This window comes from Aedes aegypti, chromosome 2 (assembly GCF_002204515.2).
Source record: "Aedes aegypti strain LVP_AGWG chromosome 2, AaegL5.0 Primary Assembly, whole genome shotgun sequence".
Taxonomy (NCBI): Eukaryota; Metazoa; Arthropoda; class Insecta; order Diptera; family Culicidae; genus Aedes; species Aedes aegypti.
Genome location: NC_035108.1, coordinates 147527657 through 147536961, shown reverse-complemented (window position 1 = coordinate 147536961; position 9305 = coordinate 147527657). Strand labels below are relative to the sequence as shown.

The window sequence follows — 9305 nt, the reverse complement described above, 5'->3', positions numbered from 1 at the left end:
GAACCTCGTGGCACCAAGATTGACGAGTCAGCACTAAATGTGCTACTTGCGATGCAGCGAAGAGGACTCGGAGGTCCGATAAAACCGTAGCTCCAAGAGTTATGCCACCCAGTGTCAACGAATAAGCTGCAACAATGTGGCCGTTTGGAAACGAAGAAACCATCGAAAACAGCATTACCGCACACGATGTGGTATCATATTCGATGGACGGAGCATTTATCGCCGTCCTGGTGGCGGCCGTCATTATCTGGAAGTGGCGGCACAACGCGCGACGAATCAAGTCGCTAGAAACCGAAACCCGGAGGAGGAACCTGGGTGTTTGAGCGGCGGGGTCATCCGATCCCCCATCACGACGGAGCACTGGTGCACCCGGCACCACGAAGATAAACACGAAGCTAAACACAAATACAAACTCTGTGAATAGAAAAAGTATAATATAGTTAGTTGAGTTTAAAGATTCAAACGGAGCAGTCATTCTGATGACAGCTCTCCCAGCCTAACTCGATTCGGAAGTTTGAGCCTGCCCTTAAGGCAGTGCCACTAAACACTTTCATTCCATTCTCAGTAGGACATAAAACAAGGTCGCCTCGAATCTTCCTCGTTTACATTCTTTTTTTTTGCTACATGTGCACAACAGCTTATGAACAACAGTCAACATTTTGCCTTCCGCCATCTGGTTTACATTAACTATTTTGGAAACATCGTTGGTGGCTTGAGTTTGGGTCAACACTAGGAATAAGCTTCCGCGTACCAATGCAAAAGGGTACGATAGTCTATAAGTTATTTAGTAAGCGAAAATAAACGAACAGTTCAGAACATCAACTCGAAGTGATCGCCGGTTTTTCTATCCGAATGAAACCCTCAGCAGCGGTCGTTATTTGGCGACCAGTGATAGTATGGAACCAGGACGGAACCGAAAAAGTGAAATGAAAACTGTGCTGGTGATTAAGTTAGCAGCAGTGATTGTGCTAATTTACCTGATAACTGTGATCAGAGATGAACTTATGAACATGTATGTAGCGAAGTACGCTATTCTAACAAACTAGGAAAATGTTCCTGAACGCTTATTAATTTGAGAAAATAATTAAGTGTTTTGTGAAGATTGGCGTAAAAGTGTACAACGAAAACTGAGTAGAAAGTGTCTTAACATTATTACAAACATGGGTAGCGAAGAATCCAAGACACAAATGAACCACCAGAGTGACGCTGAAGTGACGATTATTAATAATCAAAATGAGCATGCAGAGAAGTTGAAAAATCATGCATTCATACTATGGGTCATCCTTGCAATAGTGGCTACTCAATTAGCTATAACACTTGTGGGTATAGTGAAACGTTACGTGAGTAGGAAAACAATGAATAAAGCCGAAGCGCTTACGTAAACAAACACTAATCCGCGAAGAACAATTTCGCAACAAACCCAATTTTAGTCCAGAAAATCAGAACAAATACATGTCACAAACGAAACCGTTAGTCGACGAAAACGGTAACACACGACTGACATTGTGACTATGGGAAAAAAGTGCAAAGCACGTGAATGTGCGAAAAAATTGAAAAGCAACAGCAGGAGAGACCACTGCCGTACTTACACGACAGGCGGGATTAAATGGGACGAATGACCAGTACGCTACGCAGCAGTGCTCAGGACGACGCTACGGACGGAAAACGACGTTCCGCAAACTGCAGGTAATAAAGTAGAATCAAATAATAAAATACACACACACACACACACACAAAAATGCAGTATATAGAAGCTTAATATGTACGTTCACCGATGGACATCATAGAAAATAATTTGAATCAATTAAGAACAATTCGAACTAATTTTAGAAAAGCGCCAAATCGAAGATATCGGAAAAGTACAATCTTAAATAAAATTTCGGAAATCCAAACCCTAAGAAAAAACATAGCAGATACATTAGTAATTTTGAAAAACACAATCGCCATTGAAACTTTTGATCGTATTAGGAGAACAGAGAGGTTATTAACTGGGAAACTACTTCTTACCATTGACCAAAAATTAGAAAATTTGAGTGATAAACCTGAATTAACATTGACAAATTTGGGAAAACTTATTATTATTAGTTATCGATTAACTTAATCCACAAGAATGGCAGCTCTAATAGAAACAGTTAAACCGGTATCATCACTTTTGCCAACGTATGATGGTTCACCTAATAAACTGCAGAATTTTTTGGACGCACTTGGTGTCGTCAAACAAATCGCATCAGATAATCAATTGCCGACAGTCATAAACATTATTCTAACAAAACTTGAAGGCCGAGCAAGACATGCTTTTCCTCAAGCTCCTGCCACTTTCGATAACATAATAGCTACATTAAAAAATGTGTCAGCTCCAGTACCCCCAGAAGCAATCATAGCAAAACTTGCGAATTGCAAACAAAGAACAAATATAACCGAGTATACCGAAGAAATCGAAAAATTGACCATGCAACTTGAAGCGGCGTATATTTCGAAACAAATTCCAGCACAGGTTGCTCAGACAATGGCCACCAAAGAAGGCGTCAAGCACATGACAGCCGGATTGAAAGACGAAAAAACTTCCATAATCGTCAAAGCTGGACAATATACCAATATTTCAGAGCCAATCAATAAAGCGCTCGAAGAATCGCCTCAGATGTCAAATGAAGTCAATGTGCAGTTCGCTACAGATCATAACAAGCATAACTAACCAAGATTTCAACAGTCTAATTACCATAACTGCCGAAACAACCAATATCAACGGGGAAACCGCAGTCAACGTGATAATACGTATAATCGGGGAAACCACGAAAGAAGAGGAAATTTTAATAATATACAACGTTTTGGAAATAATCAATTTCGAGGAAGTAGGGGTAGAAATTCAAATTACCCTCAGCGAAATGTATACATATCGGAAAACGGCAGAGGGCCTTCGGAAGATCCCCAAACCGAGGCACTACGAATCAACGGGGAGACAACATTTCCAAACAGGGAGTAAACGTATTTAATTGCAATTTAAATTACACTAATTTTGTTCAGCTGAAAGTAGATATGTGTGAAAAACCTGTCAATTTAATCGTTGATACAGGAGCGGATGTGTCCATAATTAAAGAAAATTTATTGAAAGAATTCCAAAAAATATACATTAAACAGAAATGTACCATTAACGGGGTGACCGATGGAAGAATTGAAACCATTGGTACACTAACATAATAATTGATAACACTTTAATACCACATAAATTTCAAGTTGTAACAAAGCAATTTCCAATCCAAACAGATGGGATACTTTCTAGCCAAGTACGAATGCAATATATGTTTGAAAACCTGGCTCCTTACATTTGAAATAGGTAGAAAGCGATTTGAACTACCAATAGAAGATAAATATAAAGGTAATTTAGTTATTCCTCCTAGGTGTCAAGTTATCAAAAGAATAAATTTACTTACCATACAACAGGACAGTGTTATTCTGTCTAAGCAAATTAAACCTGGAGTCTTCTGTGCTAACACCATAGTTAGTCCAGACGCGCAATATGTAAAATTTGTAAATGTCAATAATAATGCAGAGATAATTCTCAATAATTTTAATCCAAACATATTACCATTAAAAGACTTTTCCACTCAAACCCTGGAAAAAACTGTAAATAGCAAACAGGATAGAGTTAAACAGGTATTGAACGAACTCAATCTTAAAAATTCTTTACCTGTAATCAAACATAAACTGAAATATTTATGTGCAAAGTATAATGACATCTTTGCATTGAAAGATGATACGCTAACAGCGAATAATTTTTATAAACAAACAATTCACTTGGAGAAAAGGAATCCAGTTTATAGAAAAAATTACAGATTACCAGAAGCTCACAGGCAAGAAATAAGAACACAAGTAAACAAGATGCTTCAAGATAAAATTATTCAACCATCAATCTCACCGTTTAATTCGCCTATTCTTCTGGTACCTAAAAAATTAAATAATGATGAAAAGAAATGGCGACTAGTCGTTGATTTTCGTCAGCTAAATAAGCAAATAACCGCGGACAAGTTTCCTCTTCCGCGCATTCATGAAATTTTAGACCACATTGGACTAGCAAAATACTTCACTACTTTGGATTTAATGTCCGGGTTTTACCAGATAGAGCTCGACAAAAATTCAAAAAGATATACAGCCTTCTCCAGTCCAGATGAACATTACGAGTTCAACCGACTACCATTCGGATTGAACGTATCACCCAACAGCTTCCAGAGGATGATGACAATAGCACTCAGCGGACTACCCCCAGAGTGCGCATTTCTTTACATTGATGATATTATCCTCATGGGTTGTTCCATCACTCATCATCTTAAAAATCTGGAATACGTTTTCGCAAAGCTACGTTATTACAACCTGAAACTAAATCCTTCAAAATGTGTTTTCTTTGCATCCGACGTTACATACCTCGGGCATCACATTTATGAAAAAGGAATCCAACCGGATAAGACAAAGTTTTCTGCGATACAAAATTATCCCATACCAAAGAATGCAGATGAAGTTCGTCGATTCGTTGCATTCTGTAACTATTACAGACGATTCATCCAGGATTTCGCAGAGATTGCTTATCCGCTAAATAAATTACTACGGAAAAATACTCTATTTGTATGGACCACAGAATGTCAACTTGCATTCGACACTTTGAAAAAACAATTGTTGTCACCCAATATACTACAGTTTCCTAATTTCGAAAAACATTTCACATTAATCACTGATGCTTCAAAAATTGCGTGTGGAGCAGTTCTAACTCAAAAGTACGATGACATTGACTTACCGATTGCGTTTGCCAGTAAAGCATTCACGAAAGGCGAAGCCAATAAATCAACGATTGAGCAAGAACTCACAGCAATACACTGGGCAATTACCTATTTTCGCCCTTATCTTTACGGTCGCAAATTTACGGTCAAAACAGACCATAGGCCGTTAGTCTATTTATTCTCGATGAAAAATCCCACATCAAAACTGACCAGGATGAGAGTAGATCTCGAAGAGTTTGACTTTGATGTACAATATGTACCCGGAAAGACCAACTTTGGAGCTGATGCTCTATCTAGAATCAAAATCAATACCGAAAACTTGAAAGACATGTCTGTTCAAAATCAGTCTGTCCTTATGGTACAAACCAGAGCAGCATCGAAGAAAAATCGAAATAACACCAGCAGCGACTTACAAGTGATTTTCAGCGATGTAGAGACTGATCACCTCAATATCCGAGAATCACTCAATTACCAAGAAACATACAATCTTCCCAAATTAATCATTGAGCGCTCAGCCACACGAGATGGCATTATAATCAACATAATGGATAAAAGCTATCAAAGGGAGTTGACTCAAGCGTCAATCATCCGCTCAAAGCTATCCGAAGTAAACGAAAACCTAGGTAAAATCGCGAAACAAATCGAAGCCATGGCAAACAAATTGAAGATAAAGCTGTTAGCTCTAGCGCTAACAAACGAAACCTTTCAAATAACAAACATTCAAACTTTCAAGCAAGTTTGTAACAAAGAATTAGAAAATATTAAAATTTTTATATATCAACCACCACAGTTGATTGTTAACAAAGATGTAATACAAAGCATTATGAAATCTCACCACAATACGAGTATTGGAGGTCATGTTGGTTCAAACAGACTTTATCAAAAGTTACGTTGCCAATATACATGGAAAAATATGAAGAAATCTATCTTTGATTTTGTTAAAACCTGTGTAAACTATCAGAAAAACAAACATACAATTAAAACAAACGAAAATTTTGTTTCAACACCTACACCTCAAAAACCTTTCGACTCAATAGCTATGGACACAATTGGTCCATTTACAAAATCTGATTCTGGAAATAGGTACGCATGACCAAAACAATGTGACCTATCTAAATATGTAATCATAAAAGCAATACCAAACAAACAAACTGAAACCTTGGCGAAAGCGTTTGTTGAAAGTTTCGTTTTGATATATGAAACACCTTCAATCATTAGAACAGATCAAGGTACCGAGTATAAAAATGAAATTTTCGATAAAATCTCTGAAATGCTACATATGGAGCAATCTTTCTCAACATTTGAATTAATTTTCGGTCATCAAGCAGTACTTCCTCAGAACATAATCAATCCATTAACAATAGAACCAAATTATAATTTAGATCAATATCAGTTTGAATTGAAACAAAAATTGCAAGCAGCTAGAATAAAAAAAGGATCTGATAGATAAAGAGAAAAAGAAACGAATTCAAAGACATGCAATAAATGCTAATCCCATAGATATCAAAGTAAATGATAAAGTAATGATAACAAATGAAAACAGAAATAAGCTTGATTCGGTTTATAAAGGACCATATGTAGTAGTTAAAATAGTCCATCCAAACGTAGTAATAAGAGGTGAAAATTCTGGCACACAAGTCATTCATAAAAATAGATTAATAAAACTGAAAGAAAATTATTCAAAATAAACAAAAAAAAAACAAAAAAAAACGAAATACTGTGAACTCAAATTCAAGCCCAACATTTTCGGAACGCTATAAGCGTTCCTTCTCAAAGGGGGATGGTGTAGCATCCTTACACTCATATTACATATTTCGACTTAACATTTTCAAATTCAACCATGAGAGAATGCATTCTTAAATTTATTGCTTTCATTCCATTCTCAGTAGGTCATAAAATAAGGTCGCCTCGAACCTTCCTCGTTTACATTCTTTTTTTTTTTTTGCTACATGTGCACAACAGCTTATGAACAACAGTCAACCTTTAGCCTTCCGCCATCTGGTTTACATTAACTATTTTGGAAACATCGTTGGTGGCTTGAGTTTGGGTCAACACTAGGAATAAGCTTCCGCGTACCAATGCAAAGGGTACGATAGTCTATAAGTTATTTGGTAAGCGAAAATACACGAACAGTTCAGAACATCAACTCGAAGTGATCGCCGGTTTTTCTATACGAATGAAACCCTCAGCAGCGGTCGTTATTCAAGACCAAACGACAGAGGATATACTAGTTCATCAGGAGAGGTAATTTCAACAATATGGAGGAATTAAACGCGAAACTGCAAACGATGATGCAGATGATGGAAGCACTGGCAAAACTCTAGTTAAATTCAAACGCAAATATATCCAAACCAAGAAACCACCATCGCACAGCAACTTAAAAGTAACATTGATCAACCAGACCCGATCAAAATATTCCCCACATATGACCGGTCATAGGAAACAATTTAGTTCATGGCTCGAAACAGCAGAAAAAAATCTAAATGTATTAAAATCACATGTATATAGGTGAAGGTTTCGACCGTGATTGTTTTTAAATTATTATTGTTTCATGGCTATATCGGTCATGCGACTCAAAGGTAAAGGGAGTCTATAGAAGCAAATGATGGAAACGAATAGGTGCATAGGCGTCGCAAGGGAGCGACAAGAATGAAATTTAATTAGGTGGTGAAAATTGAGCAAGCCATTTTAAAGTCAGTAAGCATCGAAGCGTCCTGTATTTTGCCTAGCTTCTCTACTGGAAAAGGGTTGGCTCAAAGCTTTGAGCTTTGCTACCAACACAGGCTCTTGCGACGCCTATGCACCTATTCGTTTCCATCATTTGCTTCTATAGGCTCCCTTCCCAGTAAACACAAACTCGTATACGATAGCGCATAAGAGTACAAATGTGGAGGCGATATACGTACATGCGCCATAAGGCTGCGTGCAAGATGTACGTATATCGCCTCCACATTTGTACTCTTATATCCCATCATAAACGATGGTGTGTTTACTGGGTTTACCTTTGAGTCGCATGACCGATATAGTCATAAAACAATAATAATTTAAAATCACATGTATCAAACTAGCAGTTCAGAATGTACTTTACTGCTGTATCTAACAAAGTTCAAGGCAAAGCAAAAGACATTCTTTGCTTAGCCGGAAATCCAGACAAGTACGAAGATTCAAAAGAAATCTTGATGAACGCGTTGGGAGATCGACACGAACTGTCAACGTACAAGAGCCAATTATGGCATTGTAAAATGTCCGAAGATATGTCCATCCATACTTACTACAGAAAATCAAAAGAAATCATACAAAATATTAAAACTCAAGCGAAACAAAAAGATGCATACTAAAATCATACATCGGAAAGTCATCCTACTTTACAACGATTGACTTAAAGTCCCGATCAAATCCCTATGTATCCTGCCGTCATATACGTTCCAATAAATATCCATAGTACCAAAAACAACGATCACCACTGTAAACGTTTTTCAATACTCAACCCAATAATTATACATAATGCATATCTTGCAAAAACACCCAAACGTAGCAAATCGACAGATCAGATTACTCAATGCAAAGCGCATATGCTTAAGCCAGCATATCGTTACATTCGAAGCTTAATTATTGTCACACCGATATATGCATCCCGCTCTAACCATTGTAATTAAATATCAATCACTTTGTATACACACCGAAACCCAAAAATGTAGCACGACATAATTGATCATTTAAATAGCCATACGATTCCTGAATAAACAGACTTCGCAGTTAGCGTTCTTCCGAACAAGAACGACTTTTCACTAGCGATCCCTCTCCTGCCTAGTAATGGGGTAACAGGTTGGGACACCGTTGAACTGAAAAGAAAAGCCCCTTGGAGAACCTGTTGGAAAAGTCTTGGCACTGCGCACATAAAAAACAGCTTTTTCAAATGACAAAGAAGATTTTTGATTCACGAGAATGCCCTTTGGTATAAAGAATGTTCCTGCCAAAATCCAGAGAACAATGAACAATATTCTAGGAGAACATATCGGCACCAAATGTTATGTCTATCTTGATGACATAATTATTATCGGCTATAATCTAACAGACTATTTAGAGAAACTTGCCTTATTAAGAAACGCCTATCGGATTTCAACTTAAAAATCCAACTCGATAAGTGTGAATTTTACAAGTGAAAACCCGAATTTCTAGGGCATATAATCTCAAATAAGGGCCTCTACCAAAAACTCAGAAGGAAAATAAACAGTTTCTGGGTTTAGTAGGTTATTACAGAAGGTTTATTAAGGATTTTTCTAAAATAACTAGACCTATGACCAAATTTCTCAAAAAAGATTCCTCGATCAATATGAATGATTCATCATATCACCCAGCGTTTGATACGCTTAAAGGTATAATTGCTATGGACCAAGTTTTAGTCTATCCGCAACTCGATCGACCATTCATCGTAACAGCAGATGCCTAAGGATATGCATTAGGTGCAGTTCTATATCAGATACTAGACAATATAGAACGCCCAATCGCCTTTGCATCCAAAACAATTAACGATGCAGA

The 9305-nt window shown here is 37.2% G+C and overlaps 1 long non-coding RNA gene across 1 annotated transcript; it reads left to right on the top strand.

Annotated features, from left to right (window-relative positions):
* The first annotated feature begins 312 nt into the window (after positions 1–312).
* Positions 313–1371, top strand: LOC110676110. The gene is made up of 2 exons (XR_002500077.1): positions 313–564; positions 638–1371. It is a non-coding gene; the product is annotated as an uncharacterized LOC110676110 (long non-coding RNA).
* The last annotated feature ends 7934 nt before the right edge of the window (positions 1372–9305 follow it).